The sequence below is a fragment of the Olea europaea genome, chromosome 8 (genome assembly GCF_002742605.1).
Source record: "Olea europaea var. sylvestris chromosome 8, O_europaea_v1, whole genome shotgun sequence".
NCBI lineage: Eukaryota > Viridiplantae > Streptophyta > Magnoliopsida > Lamiales > Oleaceae > Olea > Olea europaea.
The window spans coordinates 8395150-8422172 of record NC_036244.1 but is presented as its reverse complement, the minus strand read 5'-3'; the positions used below and the strand labels follow the sequence as shown (position 1 = coordinate 8422172).

The 27023-nt window shown below is 32.7% G+C and overlaps 1 pseudogene; it reads left to right on the top strand.

Moving 5' to 3' along the window:
• Positions 1-2836: 2836 nt before the first annotated feature.
• LOC111398735 lies at positions 2837-5783 on the top strand (annotated as a pseudogene).
• Positions 5784-27023: the final 21240 nt, after the last annotated feature.

Below are 27023 nucleotides of genomic sequence, written 5' to 3'. Positions count from 1 at the left end.
ATAACCTTCTTTAACACAGCTTTATTGACCTTCTTAATCTTAAGACTCTCCTTAAACAGCTATTGATGAGCCTCATGAATGTCTATCTCATCCCTAGAGTCTTCCTCAGTGTCCTCACTATGCTCCTCTTCCTCAACCTTCTCACTCTCCTAATCTGATTCACTCTTAATTATAGATGCAAATGCCATATAGTTCCTTTCATCCTCAATGCTAAAGGAATTACTCTGATAACTAGAATTCGTTTCATCATCAGTTAGTGACACTGCCAATGTGTTACCCTTTCCTTTATTTAGGTTCTTCCTATAGTTGGGACATTCATTTCTATACTAACCAAAACCTTGACATTTGTGACATCTAATCGATTGAGATTTCTTACTAGAGCTCCTCGCATTAGTCTTGTCACCCTTATCTTTCTAAAAATTACTAGTAACACTCTTCTTCCTCACTTGAGGTTTTCTCCTATTCCTACGGACATTTTGAAATTTCTTGACAAAGTAAGCTATCTCATCGTCCCTAAGGGTTTTTTCTATCAGTTGATTCATACTCTTTTTTCTTAATGATGATCAAGCCTATAGACTTATTTTTCTTCGACTGAGATATGGTGAGTTCATAGATTTGAAGGGATCCTGCAAGTTCCTTTATCTTTACTTTGTCTAATTCCTTGCTTTCTTCAATTGCAGCAATCTTGGGTCTAAATCTTTTAGGTAAAGATCTAAGGACCTTTGGCATAATTTTAGACTTAGGAATTTTCTCACCTAGGTTGAAGCTAGAATTCACTATATCATTTAACTTTGCATAGAATTCATCAAATGATTCATTATCCTTCATTCTAATCTCTTCAAACATATATGTCTACATTTACAATTTGGAGTTTTTTTTCACAGTTATGGTTCCTTCATTTGTGGTCTCTAAAATATCCCAAACCTCTTTCACTGTTTCACACATCAACACTCTCTTAAACTCTTCCTTTTCTATTCCAGTTGAACTAGTCCAAAGTGAAATGTCCATAGGTTAACTGCACTTAACACAATAGTAGAAGGGGCGGTCCACCATTTTGTACACTAACGCAAATGTTCTCATTTAGAGACTTTAAAAGGGCTATAATTCTAACCTTCTAGTATGCATAGTTATTACTATTGAAAAATGGAGGTACAGAAAAAGATTGACTCGTCTAGATTAAATTGGGGTCAGAAATCGAACTTAGGCTTTGATACTAAACACTAGGGGAGAATAGGTGTTTATGCAAAATTTATATACTAACTAACAAATGCAACACGTCGCAATTATTTATCAATTAAGATGAATTCACATGCATACTATTCTATGTTAAATTATGCAGTTTAATAAGTTGAAGAAAAGTAAATAATATAGGAGAATTGTTGACGGAGAAAACCCCTCACGAGATTAAAACTCCGAGCCCAAGCTAGTTGAATCCACTATAAGCAAATCAACTTACAATACTGCAAGACTCGACTAAATCTAGTTCCTTCTGACTTCCTGACTGTAGTCACCAAATCCTTCCTGGATTGCATGCTCCTGATCAACTCTCAACTTTCTGAATTCGTCTATCTCCAGTGAATCATCCAAGAACTCCTTGTTTTCCAACAACCAAAACTTCAGTCCACTTTCTTGATCTTCAAAACTCTATCAGATTCAATGGAAGTAAGTGTTTTGGTGTTTTGTTTGTGGGGATTTATGTTTTTCAATAATATGGCTCCAGCAAGGATTGAACAGTTTATGTGAAGTGAAGAAAGTGATTTCAAGTTTCTCTTAATGTTCAACTCGTTACTTTTTGAAGTGAGGCACATGTACTTATAGTTTTGGAGGTTATGAGTAGTATGGGCATGTTAAAAATCTTGAAAAATGCAAATAGGGATTCTCAAGATACACTGTCACTCGAGCGAGAGCTCAGCTATAGGCGAGCAACAGTAGGTGACAAGCTAGCGAAGAGCTTAATGTTTTGGATGCTTGAGCAACAACTTGGCAGTTGGCTAGCGAAAATTTTACAACTTTTCCTTTGTTACATAGACAACCCCAACGACTTCTAACTCATTAATGTAACCTACCATTTGACTCTTTGACTTTTTAAAAATTTTTACAAGTATGTTTTTGTTCATCGACTTCCAAAAACTATAAAATCTAACAATATTAAGCTCATATTTTATTCACAGCGGATCAAAGCATCATCTTCATACAAGGGAATAGCAATAGATAACCAAAAAAATTGTCAGAGGTGGTCAAGAACTCTTGACGGAGAACAAGTCTCACCCTTTAGTTACTCTTTCTTCTCTCTTGTTTGCTAAGTCTAAATGAATCCAAGTGAAAACAGTTATAATTAAAAGATCAAGACATATGAATTCGAAATTCGAAATTATATAATAATAAAGAGAAAAGTCTAATATAGATAAATTGGTCACAAAACTAAATCTAACCAAAGAATAGAATTTAATCTATGGTTCACAATTCTCCTACACTAGCAAAATCCTCACAAACTTTCTAGTCCAGTTAACATGAGCCATGTGGTTAAATAATCCACCTCATAGTTCATTGTTTTCCCATACGAGAAAACTTTCAATCCATGCCTTGTGATTCACTGTTTCCTCTTTCATATGATGTCATTGAAAGATAGGAACAATGTTTTAATTTGGAGCAAAACATGTCATTTAGACCTTTGTTACCAATGCTTTGCGAAACAGTGGCGGACCCACATGGGACATGTGGAGTTTGGATTTTTTTTCTCTACTTACCTACCCAGTTTACTTAATTACCATCCTGTAGCACATAACTCAATCCCAATTTCCAGTTACGCAACTAAACATACGTGAAAGTGACTTCAAAACTTCCTACTTCCCAATCCCAGACTGAGACCGTTTCTCTTCCCTTCTCTTTTCCTATCTTCACTTCATGGCACGAATGAAATAAAACCCTCTTCCCTTCTCTTTTTGCTGCAATCAGGTAACATATATCCAATTTCATGCATAATTTTCGTGTTTGTTATTGTATAAATAAATTTATGAAGATGCCTTGACTGTTTGATGATATATTCGGGATTAAAGAGTTCTGGTTATTCTTTTGTTTAACGAGGTTGTTTATATGGATATATTTGTTTTATTGAATAAACAAATATGGTTTTGAAAGGTTTTCTTTGTTTCGTATTGATTTGAAATGTGTTTTCGAGTCTTGTTTAACGTTTGTAGTTTAAGATTTTCATAGCAATAGTGGTTACATTTTCTAAATTCTTGGGGTTGTGCGAATCGAATTTTGTTTATTTCATTAATTGATTATCTTATAGAAGTGTGAAAGTGGATTTGAACTCGGATGTTTTTGTGTGTTATATACTATTGAAGGAATGTAATTATATGATGTGAACAAAATATCAGTTTGAGTGAATTTGTAATTATCCAGGTTGGATTTTTAATATAGTTTATTTCTGTGAAGGCCAATTATGTAACACCTCAATAACTATGTAGAAGTAGGAAGTTCAGATGGTACATGCCATTTTTGTCCAACTCTTACTGTTCTGCCAATGGTACTGTTACATTTTGAATGGTTTGCTGTCATTTTGTCCTACAGTAGCCGGAATCGCAAAATGTGTTGTTTTTGCATATTTCTCGACCTATTTGCATTTTGTCTTCATGACAATGTGTTATCAATGGTTGCTTTTGTGAAATTGGATAGTGTTTCAATAATGCCATTTGAGTTTCAATCCATGGCTATTCGATATAAAAATTTCCATTGTTTGCTTAGGTCAGTTACTAGATGGTTTTCTATTCTACATTCTTTCTTTTAGGCACCTTATCTTATGTGGCATGCTTTCTAGGGTTTTCCAATTTGATTTTTTGATGATTCCCTATCAAACTATTAGTGACTAGTGAATTACCTGTTGCTATGGTATTATTTCGTTCACTTTCCACAGTCATGGCTGGAAACGTGGTATGATTTGTTTATTAGTGTACTCTTCCTGCCTATGATCATAGAATTCATTTATTTCATTTTTCAATAGTGATGGTGATCATAGTACACTTGTTTGATTTTCTGAATTAATGATTGCAGACTCGGAAGAGATGGCAGAGAGGAATTTTTCACAAGTTATGATGAGGTGTATGAAAGCTTTGATGCTATGGGCGTACAAGAAAATCTTCTGAGGGGCATCTATGCTTATGGTAGATTGGGACAATTGTTTTATGTCATGCTGCATATTTTTCTGCACAATATTTATTCTCTTCTTCCCAAGAACTAGAATGAGAAAATATTTTCTAATTTGAGAACATGTCTATCGAGTTATTTTTCTATTTCATGTCCTACTTTATTAAGTGTCTCTGAATTGTTTGTCTTCTACATCTTTAGCTTCAAACGATGAAGTTGATTTGCCTATTTTTTTCATATGTCTACTTAATTTAATGATATATGAATGTAAACACTTGCAACTGTTGGATTTTACTTCTTTTCAATCTTATGCTTTGCTAATTTTGTTTTCCTTTTATTCTTTCTATTTGGAAATTAACGGAGCTTAAGGTTTTCTCTATTGTATTTAAGGTTTCGAGAAGCCCTCTGCAATTCAGCAAAGAGGGATTGTACCGTTCTGCAAAGGATTTGATGTAATTCAACAGTCACAATCTGGAACTGGCAGAACTGCTACCTTTTGCTCTGGAATTCTCCAGCAGCTAGACTATGGAACTGTTGAATGCCAGGCTTTGGTTCTTGCACCAACCCGTGATCTTGCACAGCAAATTGAGAAAGTCATGCGAGCACTAGGTGATTATCTTGGTGTGAAGGTTCATGCTTGCGTGGGAAGAACCAGTGTTCGTGAAGATCAGCGTATTCTTTCTAGTGGGGTTCATGATGTGGTTAGTACCCCTGGTCGTGTGTTTGACATGTTGCGAAGGCAGTCTCTTTTACCTGATTACATTAAAATGTTTGTGCTGGATGAAGCAGATGAAATGTTTTCAAGAGGGTTCAAGGATCAGGTGAGTTTCCTTTTGTTTTTATTTTTGTGTCATTTTAATGTAGGTGGCAGTTGAATTTTTTTATTCTCCATATATTTGCATTTTGGTGTATTTATTTCAGCTTGTTTTCATTACTTCTACACACGTTTGAAGCTCATATGAGTATCTGTTGTTTGCTTAATATAGACATTAAACAGAAAATCTACCTCAAGTTGTTTTCTGTTTTGTTTATGTGATTTTTCATGTGTTTGCTGTTCTCTGAATAATATTTTTAGCTGCAGTTTACTTGATACATGATTTCAATTATGCGCTGTCAAATGCATTATGAGGTTTCTAATTCAGTGTTCTATTCTTTTCAGATATATGATACTTTTCAGCTTCTGCCACCTAAGATTCAAGTTGGTGTATTCTCTGCTACAATGCCTCCACAGGCTCTTGAGATCACAAGAAAGTTTATGAACAAGCCTGTGCAAATTCTTGTGAAACGTGATGAGCTGACCCTCGAGGGTATCAAGCAATTCCATGTTAATGTCGAAAAGGAGGAATGGAAGCTTGAAACCCTCTGTGATCTTTACGAGACCTTGGCCATCACACAGTGTGTCATCTTTGTTAACACCAGGCGTAAGGTTGACTGGCTCACTGACAAAATACGAGGTCGTGATCATACTTTCTGCCACATATATCCATACATTTTGTTCTTCACGTTTTCTTATCGCCACTGATTTGTTGGCCTGTGGTATTGATGTCCAACAAGTGTCTCTTGTGATCAACTATGATCTTCTGACTCAGCCAGAGATGGAAGATCCACCGTAAATGGTACCCAAGCTTTGGTATTAATTTATACTTATATCCAAATTCTTGAAATTACAGAAATCGGTCAAATCTGTCCAAATACAGTGAAGTAAATTAGGGAACTACAAAAAAGTTACTGATACAGATATTTCAAAATATTGAAAGGAGATTATTCATTAATACATTAAAACTTGAAAATTAGGTGTTTAAACATAAAAAGCTTACTCAATATTGATAGATTACCACTGAATTCTATAGATAACTCAATTATCAATGGATTACTCAATTATCAGGTGTCATTGATATAATTACCACTGAAAATCAAGGATTTCAAATCTTATTAATTTGAGTAGCCAAAATTGTTAGAAAATGAAGCTCAACTGCAGCTTAATGGTCAACAATGTTAGCATCCATGTCAAGCCCACCTAGATGGCAAGTTGAACCACAGAATTTTGGAAGCAAGAGAAGGGAAGGTTCTGGCATTCTCTTATTTTAGCTGAATTAGTTGCAGCGATCCATTTTGTATAGCAACTCTGCTTCTCGTCCAGGGTGGGGGACAACCTTCATTCTCAATCCAACCATCCAATCGGTTCCTACTCAAACAGAGATTTTCTGAACTCTTGAAAGGGAAAAAATAAAGAGGGATTAAAATATCAATCTCCTAATTTCCAATCCCTAGCATTAAGGAAGATTAAGTTGGATTACTGGCCGAGTTGGGTTGCTACATTCAACCCCTTAGCATTGACAACAGTCAGTTCCGATCTCATTAACGACCCATGAAGGTAGCGATTCTCCATCTGGAAAGTTCATATTTTCTTTGAGGTGTACAAGAGCAACCCTCTCTTCCTCTCAACCCCCTAAACAATACCATCCATTTAGTAATGAAAGCACCGTCATCACTAACATTACCCATAAATTTATTCTCATCTTTCTCAATTATGAACACACTGAAGTTGCAAAAATCTCTTATATTGATTTTCCACTTTGGGAGTATCCCTTTTTAAAGCGGAAACTTGATGTACAATGGATTGACGAGAAACACTACTATTCATTTTATGACTTTTCCAGTGAGATAAAAATATTGTCCAAACATCGGGAGTTTTCCTTTGAATTCTAGTTAGCAAATAAGATGTGTTGATTTCTTCTTCTTCTTTTTTTTCTTTATTAGTATTATTTATTATTTTGCAGAAGAAATTAAGATTAAATATTGACGAAATGAATTCTACCATATATTTCTTAGTTTCTCATTTTAGTTTGCATCATTTTCCCAAAGTCTACTCATTTTAGTTAGCATCATTTTCCCAAATATTGAAAATACGGCGCCTAAAACAGTAAGCTCAATGTTGAGGAATTAATTGAGAAGATAACAAACACGTTTGGGAAGGTTCATCAGTCATCGACTGTTTCTCACGATGTAGCATGGGTGGCAATATGGTATTCTCCGAGGAAGCTTCTCAGAATGGCTGGATTGCATCATAAAAATGAACACTAAGATGGGTCACGTCAAAATCCAAAGCATCACTAGTTCAATTAGCTATATACTCTGTTCTTCCACCTCACAAGACCTGTTCTATAGGGGGGGGCTAGGACTAGCAAAAAGAAAATTAAAAAGTATACCTTGCCTTGCATGGCCATTAATGCAATATTTCAAAAAATAAAAAATGAAAAAGAAAAAAAAAATGTTATTGCATCTTCCTTGAACACAATAATCAGGGAAAAGGGAAATCGAGAAAATAAACTCTTTGTTCATCTGAAAAACACAATTAGAAAACACACTAACTGGAAAGAATAATTGCCATTTAAGTACCCAATCCCATGACAAGGAGCAACTAACTACCCTTGTGGCTACCACTACCAATTTGGGATGAGCATTTACAACAATTTTTTTTCCAGTTTATCACTGTACATATATTTTATAACTATAAACATAAAGTGCACAAATAGTTTTTTTTCTTTTTCTTCGTTAGAACTGTTAACAATAATGCTCAAGTAATGCATAGTTAATGCACTAATAATAAGATATTTAAATCCTAGATCTTTTACAATAAAAAAATTGGTTGATTGACTGTTGAAAAAAAAATTACATTCCAAACAATTTTTTCTCAGTAATGAGTGGCTCGTGGACCACATTTAGAAAAGTTTTGAACATCGAAGAAATTTCCACTATCCTCCCCACTTATCAAGAACTACACTTGTCTACATCTACAACTTCTCCCACCACGAGAAGACTTTCATTTGTCCATTTTAAGAGTAGTAAACGTTTATTTCTACTTTCTATCACAACCTTCTTGTATAACGACATGAGATGCAAAACTTATATCCATTTTGTGAAATATGGTTCTAAAGAATTGTAATCTAGAGTAACAATCACTAGCAAACACAGAATCCTGGGGTCATGTGACCACCAACCTTTGGATTTTTTTTATTTATTTTTTATTTTTGATAAAGTTCTGTATAGATTGAAATCTATATTTTAATCAAAATCAAAGGTAATAATTAATTTTAATAACATATTTCATGGGACCTGCAACTTTTAAATTTTTTTTACAAATCTATTAAAAACCTGATTTTAATTCCCACCAAATAGGGGCAAAATCACAATAAATTTGAATTTTCTCCCTTTTCTCTTACTCTCTCGCAACTCTCTCCCTCACGCTTTTTACCAAAACCTTGATACTTTCATTTTTAAAAATTTGTAATTAATTTCACTACCAATTATCACATCTACTACAAATCTTCACCCCCTTTCCAATTTTCAACAAATTAGAACTTGAATTTGCATTTTCTACTATCAAATTGTGTATATAAAAAGTATCTGAAATGATTATGTCCAATTGTGTTTCCTTCATTCTGGTTATATGTTTTTAATTTCAATTACTTGAATTAATTGTTTTAATTGATTATTTGTATCAAATACACTATGAATTCTTTAAATGTCAGTATACATGTATTTTCTTGTGATGACCAAAATATTAATGAATAAATGGTTTCTAAAGGTAAATCTGCCTTTTCCAAGTCAAGAATGAATAATTAAATATCCAAGAACAAAATAATCGATTTGTACATGGTTTGATTGCATCCTCTAACTCAAATGTTTCCGCCCCTGGTATCAATGATTGCTACAACTATAATACGAAAAACAAACTCTTACAGCTTACAAAATCGAGTCAATTCTTCTTCAATTTCACCATCGAGGTAGCGAAGAATTCTTGCCAGAGAACAAGTCTTGGGCCTTAGTTACTTTTTATTCTCTCTCGTTTCCCAAATACAAATGAACCAAATGAAGAGAATTGCATTATACCATGATAAAGAGTTAACGAGGCAAGTCTAGTACGGGAGAAATTGACCACAAAAGTAAATTCAGCCACTGAACTAATATAGAGTCCAAATTTTCTAAACTAGAACAATCATCATCAAGCATTCTAGTCCAATCAACATGTGTCATGTAGTTAAGTAATCTGCCTCACAGGTTTATTGTTTCCTCTTATGGCAAAACTTTCTATCCATGCCTTGTGCTTCATTATTTCCTCTTTCATATGATGCCGTTGAAGGATATAAACAAGTTTTAAATTTGGAGCAACATATGTCATTTATACATTCGTCACTAATGCTGTGCGAAAGAATGTTATCAGTTTGCAAGAAAGCCATTAGTCATTGGCTAACTATACACATTTGCCTCAACCTTTTTTTTTTTTTTTTTTTTCTTTCCCCAAACGCCCATGAGCACAAGCCCGTGGGCTGGCTCGAGCTCAGCCACACACTCCAAAATGGGGCTCAGGCCTAAAACGAGGCTGGCTCAGGCTTTTTCAGACAACGCTAAGGGCGGCTTGAGCCATTGAGCCCAGTAGCCTTCCCTATGTCAATGTTAGTGAATGCTGCTTTTTGATGAGCAGGAGGATGACACGATTGATTGCCATACGAATTTTGCTGTGTATGACACTTTTGTAATCCATGTGAGAGAAATGTCAAAATTAGTGTACAAAAGTACCATGCACGTAACAAAACTCTAGGCATATGTGCAGTGCAAAGCCTCTTACCTGTACAATGTACACAAGTGCAGTACTTTCCACAAAACAATTGTTACCCATGTGAAAGAGATGTCAAAATTAGTGTACAAAATGCTATACACACAGCAAAACTCTTGGCATATGTGCAGTGCAAAGCCTATTATCTGTACAATGTTTGTACACCAGTGCAGTACTTTCCACAAAACAACTTAATGATCAATTAACCTTAACGTACTGAAAGCAATATCCTTCCACTACAACCACCATGCAATAGTTAACAAAGTACATACATGCAAAGAGTTGATAACGAAATCCTTAGGCCCAAGCATATTACATTAAAAAGCAAAGTCTCCACAAACTGAATGACTTGAAAGAATCCATGCATAAACTTGAAGTTTCGGATCTACATACATTTGACTATTTATACGGTAAACATTGCTCACATAACTTGCTCTGGAGCAAAAGCAGAATGTTTCTAAAAGCTACAATTTAAATTAACCTTCCAAGTGCATCCATCAAGAATCGAACCAACGAATTTTCCCTGACTTATTGTCAAATATGCATGTAATATGTGAACAATTCTTTTGTACTTAGAATGCAAATTTAATTTCTTCATAAAGTTTTAGTTATTGCAACATGAATTTTAATATGAATACAAAAATGAAATATGATCACAGAATTTCAAATTTTGATCAATTTAGAAAACGGGATGCCATATTAAAATATCGTATCTAAACAGAATTTGAACATTGATTCATGCAGAAATAGACTTCAACATAAGGAAAATAATAGAGTCATACCCAGAATCCATTTGAAAAATATTTCAGATTCTAAATAGAAAATTAGAATATAGAATGCACAAGCATTAGTCTTAAGATTGTTGAACAAATTGGTGCATATTTAAATACGTGCATGTATTGCTGTGCAAAGTATTGGATATAGTTTTGACTTATTGAAACCAAGATATGCACATGAGAATATGCAAGAATTCGAAGGAGAAAAAATGAAGGTATATGATTACAAATCTCCTTGAAAAATATTTTGCCCATATACTGATGCTAACATGATCAAATGGATGTATATCACACAAGATACAATTCTTTTTATCAAAATCAATATATCATAATATTAATTTTATCGGTCGAACCAAAGTTTGACTATACTCTTCTAGATCAGATGATATATGGTACAAACTATCAAAAAAGAACTGAAAAATAATTAAGAATTATTTTAAAAGAGTTCGGAGAAAGAAGGAATTAAAGATCAATTACTTGAAATTTGAAGCAACTAAAATTGAATGAAATTTATAGATTTACTATGTATTTTATGAAGATGCACATTTTGGTATGTATTAATCTTGATAATTAAATAACTCTTTTTCAATTTGTATCATGATCCAGTAGTCTAGATCACTCTCTATCAAAAAGTCTTGACTTTTAATTATGCACATTTTTTGATAGTTGCACACTATCTGAAAAATCTTGACTATTTAATATGCATCCCTTGTATTAGAAAAGACACTACTAGTCATACCACCAATTAAAGATTTGATGAGGTTCGTGTGGAGGAACATGTACTTGAGTACATGGAACGCTTGGATGGTTGACGTTCGAAGAAATTGACATAACTTTCGCATACGGTGTCCGTTTTGGGCCCATAACCCTATTTCGGAAAGCTCGCGATGATTCAAGATGAACTCACTGCTTTCCTGTGATATATGATGGATTTTGGCTAATTGAATTCAATTACTAGGTCAAAACAGCATTTCAAATTTCTTAGTTTATTATTTTCAGTATTTGTTATTTTCCCTTTATAGCCCAGCCCATTAAGAGATTATTGGCCCAATAGGTTATTTGTTCTTTTCATATTTAAGGCTCTAAAATGCCTCCTAGATTTTTGATTATTCACGAAATAAGAAAAACCTTGGTTTTCTTGAGTTCAATCAGTTCGAGTTTCTACCATCGTGTGTTTGTAGATTTGATCTACGTCAAGATTCTAATCCATACTGTTAGGTCCCATATTATTGGCTATTACCATATCAAAAATTATAGTTAATTGAGTTATAATTAAAGTAAAAAATTGGGGTTTCATAGTATATGTCTTGAAAGAGTCGAAGATGAACCGAGGAGAAAAAGTAGCCACAAAATCGCTCACCATACGCGCGTTGGTCACTCGAGCATCTTATTCAGTACTTCGCCGCTCCCCTCAAGTGGCCATGTGACTGGTCACTTTCTGCTCAACCACCGCTCGAGTGGGAGTGTCATTTTGGTAGAGTCCTATTCGCTATTTTGATAATTTTACAATCACATTCCTCAAACACTTCGCATTATATACACTAAATCATTAGCCAATCCCAAAAGTGTGTTGAACAATTATTTCATACAAGAGAACATTCTATGAAGATCAATAATATATTTCATAATTATCTTAACTCAACCTCAAGATCAAACACCAAACATGCCTTTCACCAATAAACATTCAGATTTCTGAAGTATGGAAGAGATAGTTGTAGTTCAAGTTGTTCAGGAATGTGTTTGTTCTTGGTGATCTCACAGAGGAAAAAGAAGTCCAAAGTTCTGAAAACTGAAGGTTACACAGTTGAAGAGATTCTTTGGTGACTCACAGGTTGGTGGTCAAAGTCTGCTACGATTTAGTTGTGTCAGACCAACTACAAGTTATCTTTTCTAGTGAATCTTTTTGGCAAGGTTTGCCTGTAGGTTTTTGATCTCTGTGAAGAGTTATTCAAAGGGTTTTCATTCATTAACAATTCTGGTATTGTTTACTTTAATTTATGCTTTTGATCTATATTGCATGATTGACCCATAGGATTTAACTTGACATTAATCTTAATCATCTAGAAATAATAATTAATGGCAGGTTGGTTTTTATTGGTTATTCCACATTATAGACCTCTAGCAGTGGTTGGGTCTAAACATCATTTTTGATCGATTAATCATTTATTTTATATATTATAATTTTTCAATACCCATTAAAATCACTAATTCTTCTCTATTAATCATTAAATTAAAATAATGCCACACTAAAGTCTTCCAAAGATTTAAACTTTGATCAATCTGATGGATATTGTCCCTCCTAAGTCGTTATAAGGGATATTCAAACTCTTGACTTGAGGTAGATTTGAGAATGTCGTTGGAATTCTTCCACTAAGATTATTGTGGGACAAGTTTTGTGAGCGGATCTCCCTTAACTATCCAAGTTCCTCTAAAATATCACCATATAATTTATTGGAAGAGAGAACAATTTCTGACATTTGGTCGAGGAAATTACCCTTGTAAGATTACAAAGTTTTCTTAGTGGTAACGTTGTTGTAATCTGCCCATCAGTGAATTCAAATTCTTCTACTTTTCAAGAGATACACGGTGGATCCTTTCAAACTCAATCCTATCCATGTATGACCTGAACGTGACTATTGAAGCAAAGGTATCTCCTTGAAACTTCGTAGACTTCATCTCGTTTACCCATAGTGTTATGTTACCCAAATAGTGTGGGATTTGATTACAAAGGCCATTATAATATATGTCTATCATGCGAGGCCTCATTGGGTATAGCTGGTTAAGAATTATGCCTTCAAAATGATACCTACAACTAGAATAATTCTCAAGCTCGATAGATTGCCAATCCATTGAGTGGTACTTCCTATGAATTTATTCTTTCTAAGATCCATTATCTCTAGAAAAGAACTGTTAAACAGTTCATGTGTAAGCTCACTTGCAATTGGTTATTGTTAAGATAGACATAAATTATGCTTGATGTATCGAAGTAGGACGAGATTGAGCAAGATAAATTGTTCTCTAATAAACCTAAGAGGCAAATATAATCTAGGTTGATAATTTCCACTACGATTAGACAATCATGCTGGTTACTAAACGGGCAACTTGCCTCAACATTGTTATATTACCCACTGACGTTGTGAATTCCACCATATAAAAGGTTGTTACTAATGTCTAACACTTGGAGTGGTGCCTGAGAACTCATTGCAACCCAAATATAGTGAAAATATATTTAAAAATATTTTTTAAGACAAAAAAACCTTATATGTGAATAAAATAAAAATAATATCGGATTTTTTGTAATGGAAACAAGACCTGAAAGGTAGAAATTATTATTTAAAGCCAGCTATAGTTTTTCCTTCCAAATTTTGCGTGGAGCTTGGAAACCAATTTTTCTGTTTAAAAAGTGAAAGATTGAGATTTCAGCGTTGTTTTGTCAGAAAATGCTTCTCGATTGAAGATTGTGTCCTAATTTTAGATAGGTCCGACCCAAGATACTGTTTCAACCTATGGCAGATTCGTTTTGAAATTGTAAGTTTGGATATAGGTTTTTCAACACTTTTTCCTTTGTTCAATACCTTTATAATAGGCATTTTAGGAGCTTTTAGTCAATTTTTATAAGTTAACATTCCCTCATCACGATGTTCAAATATAATTACATCAAATTTTCAAAGCTTGTTGATGTTTATGCTTTGTGACATTTGTCCAATAATTCATTCTTCTGTCATGTGGACTCATGGATTTAGTGCATTGACTTCTAGAAGGATTTTATCAGAAATTTCACTGAGGTTTTCGTTAATACAGAGGCCATCTATACATTGTTGAAAATATTTAGACCAAATATGAGGAATTAAAGCAATCAACAATGAAAAGTAACAACTTACTATTTATTGGTTCTATATTTTTAAGGTTATTAATCTAATTAAATCCTAATCAAACAATAATCTCTAGATTAAAGTAGTAAAAGTGAATAACGCTACAAATTGATGCTAGAGGAAAACCCCTTGAAGACTTCACAAGGATCAAAAACTTTAGGGAAAACCTGGCCAAACAGATCCACCAGAAAAGTTAACTTACGAATGGTCCAAATGCTACTAAACTTTAGTTGACTCTAACCATTAACTTGTAAATCACTAAACAACCTCTTTGATTGTGCAACCTGCACTTTTGAAAACTTAGGACTAATTTCTCTCTACTTGATCACCAAGTAAAAAACTCATTTTGGAGTGCAAGAACTCTAAGCATTTCTTCTCAAAATTTCAGAATTATGAAGGCTTACAGGTGAAGATAAGATTTTTTTTTTTTGGTGTTTGATCATTAGATCTTTTTTGTTTCAATCTGTGGCTTAGGTAAGAGATGTAAGGATATGAATTTGATCTTCAACGAATATTCTCTTGATAAAATTAAGGCTCAACCAATAAAAATATATTTTGGATAAATATATGAATCAATGATCTTAGGGTTGATTAAACAAATCTTTGAGTATGTGTAATTGATCTTCAAATGATGATCTCTATAATGAAAATAATATTCAATCACACCATGAGACGAATTATGGCGTGTATATTTATAATGGGTAGTGTCAGAGGTTGAATATGATTAAAAAACAGCTTTAAACTGCGAATCAAACCCCTTTATGTCGCACCACTGGTTGAGCTTTGACCCCACACCTAGCGAAGGATGCCTCCGTCGTTCGAGCACCAAACAAGCAGCGAGGTCCCCGGTTTGAGTGTGTTAGGTCCAATATTGTAATTGGCAATTTTGTAAACAAAAGGGACTTAATTGATCACTTGTAAAATTCAAGGACTTAATTGCAATTTTGAATAGATGAGGTAAATTAGTGTTCGAATCATTGAAGGAGTCCAAGATGTCTAAAAAGATCACATATGACTATCGGAATGCAATTAGAAGTCTAAAGGTTATCAAATAGCCGCATAAATTATGTTCCAAATTCTCAGTGGTAACTTGCAATGCATTTTTCACATAAAAAAACATTGGCATTTGGATAAGCTAGAAGAATTAGACATTTGAGTTAGCTTTCCAACACAAGTTGAATCACCTCAATTGGACATTAGGAGAGAAAATTATGGTGAAAACATTGACGACAGCTTAGCTATTGCTTACTTTTTGCTCGAGCGAAAAAAACAGAATGGCTCTTACTCAATTTTTGCTAGATCCTCGCTCAAGTGACATTCTTATGCTGCAAAACCCCAAATTAGCATTTTCAATTGTTTTACTCGGCCAATACCACTAAAACATCTTCAAATATAAATACTCAACCTGTAGCACGAATTTTGGTATGGCTGTTCATTGTACCACTCTTAGAAAACATATTATTATCATCCTTTTGAAGATCCAAGAGCACGTCCAAGCATTGATTCATTTTATTGGGGAAAACATCAAAGGTCCGATAATCTAAAACACCTGTCTTCTTTAATCTTTTAAACATTTTTAAAATAAAAACTTATTTTAAAAGAAATGTTTCTAAAATAAAATAAAGCATATTTTAAAAAAAAGTTATTGTGAAAAATAAAAAAAAAGTTATTTTTTTAAAAAACTATTCCCTAAAAAATTAAAAAATTAAATAATTTTTTTAAAATAAAACAAAAACTTATTTAAAAAAGGTTTTTAAAATAAAATAAAATAAAAAGTTGAAAAAATGTTACTTAGACAAATAAAATAAAAATATTACTATAAAACAATGTTCCTTAAAAAATAAAATAAAATAAAAGCTCATATTAGAAAGCTCAAAAATGGTTTTGGAAATAAAATAAAAACTTATTTTAAAAAATGTTATCTAGAAAATTGAATTAAAATAAAATGTTATTTTAAAAAAAGTTCCATAAAAAATAAAAATAAATAAAATAAAAACTTATTTAAAAATTTTATTTTAGAATGAAATAAAAACTTATTTTAAAAAACGTTTATTTAAAATTTATCTTACATATATAATGCAAAATTACAATTTTACCCATTTTAAAAATTACTAAATATGTTGAAAAGAAGTTGGGTGACCATGGTGAAATGTTATATGATATTGGGTGATTATAGTGAACCATGGAGAAATAAAATAAAATTAGATGCCCATGGTGATACTAAATAAAAAAGTTGAGTGGTCGTAACAAAATCAAAATGGATGGTCATTATGATACTAAGTATAAAGTTCAATGGCCATTGGTGAATTTAGCATTCCTACATATGCAACAAGTTTGTCTATTTTTCATTTCCTTAATTTAATATAATCTGACTCTTTCTTTGATTTGTACGAGTTTGATTTTGTGTGGATATATAATAGTTCCTCTTTTGCTTCTAGATTTTTTGAATATTTGTCTTGGCTCTATTTTTTTTGTCCCTCCTAATAACTATGCAATTCCTTTCTTTGCCTTTTGATTTCATTCAACAAGAGTGTGAATTTGCCTATTTGACAAATGGTGTGATTTTTGAATAAAAAAGATGATGTAATTTTGATTGATTGGTCGATGCGAAGATGGGTCATTTCAAAGTGTTTTGGGGGGTTGAAGTAAGAAAGGAATATCGTAGATACATGGGTTCCACTGTACAAAAGTTGAAATTGGGACTCTAGTATGAAGAGATGAAACTGTTAAAAGAAATGCAGGATCATTCTGGTTAATATCTATTTTCCTACTCTAGTATTTTATATTTGCGTAGAATTGTTTAAGTAAAAGTGAATACTTTATGGATTCATGGTAAAGACTCTTGATTCATATTTCTTGTGATCTTTGAATGGTGAATTTTTACTATTTTAAATTGATTTATTACGGGGACAAGGAAGACACTAAATTTTGAGCTATGGCATACTAGTGTTGTTCCATTGGTTTCCTTGACTCAGGTTGGAAGCCTCATGCACTATTTTTCATTATGTAAGTTGGAAGAAGATGATGATATTGGTTTGTATGATTGTTATATGCTTTAGAATATGGAATAAAAATACTAATAATTTGGCTATGCTAAGGTAATAGGCGGTGAACGTATAAAAAGCTGAAGATTGTTGAGCAATAGTTCGATTCTACATTGCAGTCTTGACATGATTTCATGCACCAACTTTTTTTTTATGACCGTGGGAATTCGGGCCAGCTTACGCACATTTCGACTAATCTCACGGGGCTCTAAAGTTTATAGTCAAGTATTCATCTCAATGGTCCTGAGGAGACTCGAACTGGTGATCGTTGGAGAACAAACCCAAGGATTGACCACTAAACTATCCGTCAGGGTTAAACTTAGGAAATTGATGTAGATATTTCTTAATGAAACAAATACGTTCTGCATTTTTTTTTATAACGGGGGAACTCGCAGTCGCCATCCTTTAGGTGTGCACTAGATAAACCCTCGGGCTAATGCAATAGTTTGCAAATCATGCCAACCAAATAAATAGCACTAGGCAAGCCCGGTGCGACAGGCTTGACTGGAAAAGAGTTGATAAAGAGAATCGAACTCATGACTAAAGGTCTCTGTGCTCACCTATTCCACCAACCTGGTCACCCCATAAGTTGCATTTTATGTACCAATTATATGGTAAAGTTACTAACTTCGTTGTACAACCCATAACCCCATTGTTAATAGAGAATAATTATAATGAAGAAGATGAAGCTATTGAGGACTAAGAATACAACTTTGATGAGAAGCACAACTTTGGTGAGAATTAGCTGCACATTTAATCAAGGACTCCATTTTTCTACAACTACAACATTTTTCAAACATGAGAAGACTTTCATTGTCCATTTTAAGAGTGGTAAATGTTTTTTCTGACTCTCTATCCATGCCTTTTGGAATGATGACATGAGAAGCAAAACCTTAAAACTCATAGCTATTTCATGAATTATGGTCTATTGTTTTTTCTTATTGCGAAACTTTCAATCCATGCCTTGTGGTTCATTGTTTCCTTCTTCATGTGATGTCGCTGAAGGATATAAACAAGTTTTTAATTTGAAGCAAAACCTGTAATTCATACCATCAGTCACTAATGCTATGTGAAAGAACGTTATCATTTTGCATGAAAAATCATTAGTCATTGATTAACAGAAGAATACAATTTTTTCTTTGTTATAATATTTTAATTTGCCCAACTGTGAATCCGAATTCTTCTACTTTTTGTAGAGAAACATGATAAGCCCTTTCATACTCAATCCTATCCATGTACGACCTAAGTATGACGACCGAAGAAAAGGTACCTCCTTGAACCATTGCAGACTTCATCTCATTTACCTCTAGTGTTATGTTACTCAAATAGTGCAGTGACTGACCACTGAGGCTATTATAAAGTGTGCCTATCATACGAATCCTCATTCGGCATAGTTGGTAAGGAATTATGCCTTCAAAATTGTTGCCCCCAAGTAGAATAATGCTTAAGCTCGATAGGTAGCCAATCCATTGAGGGATACTATGAATTTATTCTCTAAGATCCTACAAAAAATAAAATCTCTGGGAACGAATAAAATCGGAAGGTAAAGGCAATATTTTGGTCACCAAAGACCGTTACCAAAATATTATGGTCCCTAATTCATAGTCAGTGGATGTCTTTGGTGACCAATGACAAGTGGTCACTGAATTGTATATATTCAATGACCAAAACAGTGGTCAGTAACATGCTCGGTTTAGGGTAAAAATTTGGTTAATTTGCATCCTTTTGCAATCAAGTGTTGGTCGGTAAAAGCATTAGTAATTAAAAATTACCATATTTCAACAAATAATATTTGGTTGGCGAAGATATACTAACAACGACCATATATTGGTCTTTGAAGAATAGTTGATAAAAAATAATACCTGTCACCGGGCAGAAGGCATTTACTGGCCAAAATCTAGTTGCTACATATTAATTCAGTAAAACACAATTAACAACCAATATTTGGTCTGCTAATATTTTGATTAATAGTTTAGGTAAACTTCGAGCAACCACATGTTATTTGCTATAACTTATTAATAGTTTTTCAATTAATTAATATAATAAAGAATGCATAAGAGAAAATAACTAAATTAAAGAAATTAACAATAAACATACAACAGTAACTACAAAAGCATAATTACTACCAAGTTTGTTGTGATCACTGCAACCCACCATTCACAAACTGAAAAAAAGCGGGGTTTTTTCCCCAGGCTATCAACGACAACAAAGTGGTTGTTGCAGGATATAGCTCCACTGACCAAGTTCAATTTGGTCATTGAAATACTCATTAATTAACACGCAAACAAAGGCAGGATTTTAGGCAGGATCAAATAATCCCGCCCTAATTATTAGCGACGAACCAAATGCACTCTAATTTTCTATAATAATTGTAGAAAAAAATCCAACTTGAATACAATTGGCATGAAAATGATCTTTTGAATCTTAAATAGAGTTTATTCGGAACAATTGAGAATTAACTAGAGTGCATATGAACAATTATAAGAATTAATAAAGCATTTAGAAAAAATTCATAAATTTTGGGAGTTCAATTTTAGATTAGTCAGTTCATGTCTTGGGTTTATTCGTTAAAATTTACTCAATCCAACCCAACCCAACCCAACCCAACCCAATAAATAAAAAAATATTACAGAAAAATAGTACTTAAAAACCTAAAAATCAATTTCAAACCATTCAGTTTTCAATTTTCTTCTGTGCCTCTCGTCTCTTCCACCTCTCATATTCTCTCGCTTCTGCTCGTGCCTCAGTCTCTCGTCTCACTTTTTTGACGTGATTTTTGTGCTAAATGCTTGAATTGAAGGACAAGATTCCCAATTACAAGGTTTGCTGAACTTAAAATTAAAGTTGTTGTTTAATTATCCAACTTGAAGGAATTGTATGGAGTAAGCATATGGTATTGATTTTTTTCCTGTATAGTTGGCAATCCCATTCTTTAGAATATATTATATATCCCTTGAAATTTGATTTTAAAAAATGCATCTACCGAGAGAATATTCAATTGATCACTAGAGGTAACCTGGTTATTGTTTATATCATTAAATCCGTATAACAATTACTCACCGACAGCCGGAAACAATTCTATATTTTATTAATTCATTTGTCCATTCCAGTTTTACATTAGTTTGGACGTCAAAATTCTGAATAATTGAATTAATATTTGGGTTCTGTGTTTTGCTTTCGGGGGTTCTTAGTTGTTTGGGGAAAAAAAATAAAATTAAAAACTGTTGTATATTCATTTAGCTCACTTTGGTTTAATTTGTTCATTTTGTTGTTGTTGTTGTTTAAGAAAGTTGATTAATAATATCTAACAAAGATAGTAACTGATATTAATTGGTTAGCAACATTATATCATTATGAAGTTGATTACATTTTAATTATAGTTAGAATACCTTGTGAAATTAATTGATGTTAGACTAAATAGATACATTACTGGAGACAAAAGAATGGCTTAAAATGTATAATTGTTCCTTTTTTCTAGACATGGTTAGTTGCAGGAATACTATGTACAAATGCAAAGTTATTTGATGATAAACTAAAAATTATCGGCAAGATGATGCTATGAATGAATCCCAAAAAATTTGTAAAAAATAAATAAATAATGTTCCATAAGTCTGGTGTTTATCTTCTTATTTTATCATCGCAAAAAATGCGATTTGTTCTAGATTGCAATATGCCTAACGAATATGGAAGATGTAAATATGAATACCATGAGAATGGTTTAATGCAAAATAATGCACTTGCAGTACATTATGAGTAGATACGAGATTGCAATTGGAAGTGCACGAATATGATAAATGTTATTATCAGTGTTTGTGCATTGTGACTATTATTCTTTTGTATAGTTTGGAGCTTCCAACCACACGTCTATTGAAGTTTGTAAAGCACATATTCTTTAAATTCAGTTTATTTCATGGTGGTAATAATAATCTTTTTTTTCTCATGGTAATACTAATGCAAGTTAACGTGTTTTGTTGTTATTTGCAAAAGCCTCAAGTAAAATGGACACGGGTGCAATATTCTTGCTTTCTTATGGTGCATTAATACTTTTGTAGTTTTATTTGTTTGATTAGTACTTTTTGGTGGAATATGTTGGTTGATATCAATATGTGTGAAGAAAATGACATGCCAGCTCAATTATATGACACATATATGCTATCAAGTCTTCCTCCACATCCACTATCAACATTAGGAAAGTGAAAATTTCATGGAATAGCTTCATGTGTCTGTGATTTCTTTGCATTATTGGGTCCAAGGGATGATCCAAATGTTAGGCGTAAGTGTAACTAGTGTGGAGTAGATTATGCTTGTGGCTATAAGTATGGCACAAGCACTTTGGGTACCCACTTCATGAATAATTGTAAGAAGTATTCTGGTCTATTGCAAGACAAGAAGCAAAACATCATATCTTTTGAGAATCGAAAAGAGGGTAATGGGAGCAATCTTATAGCTATTGGTCATAGTAAGGAAGAGGTCAAAGTTGCATGTGCTAAGATGGTAATACTAGATGAGCTACCTTTTAGGTTTGTTGAAGCTCGTGAATTTAAACTCTTTTGTAGTGTAACATGTCCTCAACTTCAGACCCCATCGCATAGGACTCTCATTATATACATTTATCAATTATATTTGAATGGAAAACTTAAATTGAGAGATGTCTTTTGTTTCCAACTATTACACACCAAACTAAAGTCATCTAAGGAGTTTAACTTGATCAAGCCAGTGGGGATTGTCCATCATTAGTTGTTATAGGAGATATCCAAACTATTGAATTGACGTAGATTTGAGAATGTTGATGGAATTGTCCCACTAAGATTGTTGTGGGACAAGTTTAGTTCACAAATCTCCCTTAACTCTCCATGTTCATCTAAAACTTCACCATATAATTTATAATTAGAAGAAAGATCAATTCTTGATGTGTGGTTGAGGATACTACCCTTGTAAGAATACAAATTTTTCTTTGTTGTAATGTTACCGTAATTTGCCCATCCTTGAATCCGAATTCTTCTACTTTTTGGAGAGACACATGGCAGGCCCTTTAGAACTCAATCTAATCCAGGTTGTCTTTTTTTTTTTTCTTTCTTTTTTTTTTTTTGAAAGAGGCATCCCATCATGTATTGGGCTTTCATTCAATCCTCTTCGTTTTTTATAACCAAACTTTATTATGGTTTTCCTTTACTCATAAGGGAAGGAAGTACGCGGCTTCTTTCTACAATGTAGAAAGATTCAATTCGAAACATTACCATTTTCACTTGATAGTTGTCCCCCAAGTTTTTGCCAAGGCATCCACCATTATCTATATTCTCTAGAGAGAGATGAAAATGAGGTAAACTCAAAATTGCCTTCCTCCAAATCCATTGTTAACGCTGAAGAGGCACCAACCCAACAATGACCTGAATGTGACTACTGAGGAAAAGGTATCTCCCGAACCATGATATACATTATCTCGTTTACCTCTAGTGTTATGTTACCCAAATAGTGTGGCATCTAACCATTGAGGCTATTATAAGATAGGTCTACTTGCTAACCCTTATTTGGTATAATTGGTAAGGAATTATGCCTTCAAAATGATTGCCTCCAAGTAGAATAATGCTCAAGATTGCTAGATTGCCAATCCATTGAGGGATACTTCCTATGAATTTATTCTCTCTAAGATCCATTGTCACCAAAAAGAATTGTTAAATAATCCATGGGTAAGAGCACCTTCCAAGTGGTTATTGTTAAGATAGACCAAACTTATGCTTGATTTATTGAAGCAAGACAGGACTGAGCCAGATAAATTGTTCTATGATATATCTAAGAGGCCAAAAGTATCAAGGTTGATACTAAAGATTTCAAGTCTCCGTCAATATATGGTATAGTTAGAAATTTACTTATACATGCACAATGAAATTTAAAAATAATTTTAGTTCCCTTCAAGGATCTTCTTTTTATGTAGATAGATATCATGATTAGAATTTTACATATAGCAAGGCCTTCTAACCCCTTTGAGAATTTTGATAATAAACAATTGATATCTTTGTACCCCTTTGTGAGTCACGATCTTTTCATACCACATTTGTCTAATTGTCTAGCCTCTGATGATAAGCCGCACAGGAGAACAAACATAAGAGATTTTGATTTCTCTTTCTGGTAATTATAAATATATTTTTATGTAGTTTACCCACCATTAAACATAAGCTAGTCAAATATTTAATCCAAAAAATTTGTAAATGCATCATTTGAAAATATTATTTCAGGTTTTACTAGGTAACGTTTAAAACACCAAAAAACTATCTTGATTATGAAATATATTAAAAATTACCATTTTCCAAAATTAGAACCCAAAAAAAAAAAAAAAAAAAATCAACTAAATAATACTGAAAATACTATCTTGTAACTGAAATGTTTTAATACTCCATCCTTCGTGCCTCCCATTAAACACCTCTTCCTAAAAAGAAAAACACTTCAAAAATCTGATTTGATTGAAGAAGAAGAAAGGCTTTCGTTGTTTGACCACACCGTGATTGCTACACTCGACAGGATCATAGAAATTGCCGTATCTACAACCGAAAATCTCTATCTCCAGGGAGATATTTCACACTCTGAATCAGTATATTTACGAAAATATCTCAAATTTGGGATATGTTTTTCACCTAGTTTATATGCCATTTGTACATTTGGAATTTTTTTTAGGGATTTGTTTATATACACAAACTTTCGTTGAATTGATAGAAGAGAGAAAAAAAAAATGATTGCCTAGAAATTATTCTAAACATTGTGCAAGTTTGGTGAAAGATTTTAGAGTTTGAGTGTCATACATTGTTCTTGCGATATTTTTTCATGTCTGGGTATACACAACTCGTGAAATCTATAAAATTCGAATACATGGTTCGAAATCCCTGATACTAGAATGTATTGACATATGTTTTAATTTCTGATATGTTGCAAATTTACCATGGAAATTCTCCTGCATATTGACCAACACCATGTGCATGTTTCAGATATGTAGTAGACATTATACATCCATTTAGCCTGATACGATTATATGATATTTGATTTCGAATAATTTTCAGCTAATATGTATAATACAGTCATCCCTGTTATTGTATCGCAAGCAGAGATCACGCAAACGTAGTTGTAATAAACGGAATGAACACATTTGGGCTAATCACACCATTTGACACGAGCATGTTTATAGAAATCAAAATGTATTAGATGTAAAGGCGTGTTTAAATGAGTAAAATATTTTACCTAATTTAATATTCTTTTAATTTAGAAATCTTCAATGTGTTCATTTTATTAACAAAATACATCATTTATTGAAATAAAAGATAACATAGTATTTTTTAAATATTTACTACAAATAAGGTGGGTGGCGTAATTTCCACATATTTAATTAATCTATTTAGTTAAACTTGTTCTATGAGTTAATTAATCTAATCAATTAACTGAAGTCCATATCCATTAATAAACAATCCAAATAATTAATTTTATAAATGTCCAACACTTTTCAATTATTTAATTTATAATATCATTCTACTAGTTCTCCCTTTTATGTGGAATTCTAAGGAGTTCTGATCATGATATCGAATGACATGAATTATTATTTTGATATAATTAAAATAAGAAAAAATAAACTTCTTTTTAATTTATCATTAATTTTTCTAGCTTAATTAATTCATAGTCATTGTTCCACAATATGTAAGGGCATTACACGTGATGAAAATATCACATGGTACAAAAAAAATCAAATTTGTCGGTTTACCATTAGATTATAATCCCTTTGCCTATGTGATTCGATCAATTGTGAGATATGAAAGTTTGCGAATGTCGACTATAGATCATATCTTTTATTCAACTCTTAAAACAATGATAATCGAAACTCTTTTCAACTTACATACTTACCTTGGACAATTATTTCGATATCAACTTAACTGAATGGAACATAAATATAATCTCTTACTATCTAAGAGTATCGAATTCTCTATTGATCATTCACAACATTTATATGATTTTTAACATACCTAAACGATGTCATATTGGTGACTCCTGGTAAAGCAACATCCAATGTTACACCCCACTCATTATGGTCAAAGTCAACAAATTATTTAATCAAAGTCGAGGAAAAAATTCAATGGGTCAAAGTCGGTCAAAATAAGGATTTAAGTTGAACAAATAATTTCATGGGACTTAATTTTTAATTACTAATACATGAAAAGGGCTAGAGATAAAATAAAATAGGAATTAATGGACTTAGTTCTCTATTACTAAGGGCTAAAAGTTATATTGTAAGAAGACTAAGGATTTGATTTTCATTTACATTGTATTAATCTTTTAAAATAAAAGGAAAGGGGTTCATTTTACAAAGGAAGAAACTAGAAGGAGAAAGAAATCAAGAAAGGGAAAAACGGGAGAAGAAAAGGAAAGAAAGAGAGAAAAAAGAAGTGCTGGTTTTCATAATATTTTGATTTCCAGAAAGTGCTATTTCTATTAATGGTTTCGGTGATACTTTCCAATATACAGAATTTGGTGCCACATTTCAATAGTCTTGAAATACAGTGCTGGTTTTGATAATATTTTGATTTTCTTGGATTTTTAGTATGAGAACCAAATTAAGCGTTAAATACTGGGAATTAGCTGTTGAAATAACTTATATAAAGGTGGATATGTTATTAGTGACTCTAATTGGTATTATGACATTACACTGATAATAAGACTCCAAGTTCTTATTAGTAAATTATTATTTCTATTTCTAATGGTAGGAAAAATGCTCAAAGCACTTTAGTGAGGAGGTATGATATCTTGGGACGAGTGCTTTGGTATTTGAACGTGAGGAGGTGATGAGAATTTTGAAGTCACGATCGATCTACAAATTGTTGAGTGGAAAAACTTATATATTTTCAAATATTTATGAAGTACTTATACTATTATATTACGTGTGATTATGTGAATTATTTGTTTAGTTACATTATTGATACGGAAATGTTCTTCCACTGTGATATATATGGAATTCAAAGATTGTATATGGATTAATTGTGAACTGGAAGGTGATACATGTGATATCAAGATCGACTAGAAGAGTACCCATGATTATATACTTTTTTTAGTTCACAGAGGAGCCTTGGCCATATTCTATCTTACACAGGTCTTGACTGTTTACATACAGTTTATAGAAGGGCCTTGATTGTGTTCTAGAATTGATCTTTGAAATCCGCTTTTTCATTCAGGAAAGAGGCCAAAGGCTCATGGCGAAAGCGCTTGGCCCGAGGAGCGGATTACAAATTTCAGTCAAATAGTACATTTTTTGGTGGATTACATGTGATGGGATGAGATGATATTTTGCAAAATTATGAGAATATCTCATTTTTTGGCTATAACTATATGAAGTTATTCTATGAATTATTAAATGACATGAACTCGAGTTTCGATAAATATGTACAAATGAGAAAGTATAAATATTTCAAAAATTTCACTCGCTAAGCTATTAGCTTATATATTTTCCCATGATTTTTCTTATAAGTAGCAATTGGTTCTTGATGGCTTAAGGAGCCCGATGATTTCGGAGTTAAAGCTAGATGGCATATTGAGCCTT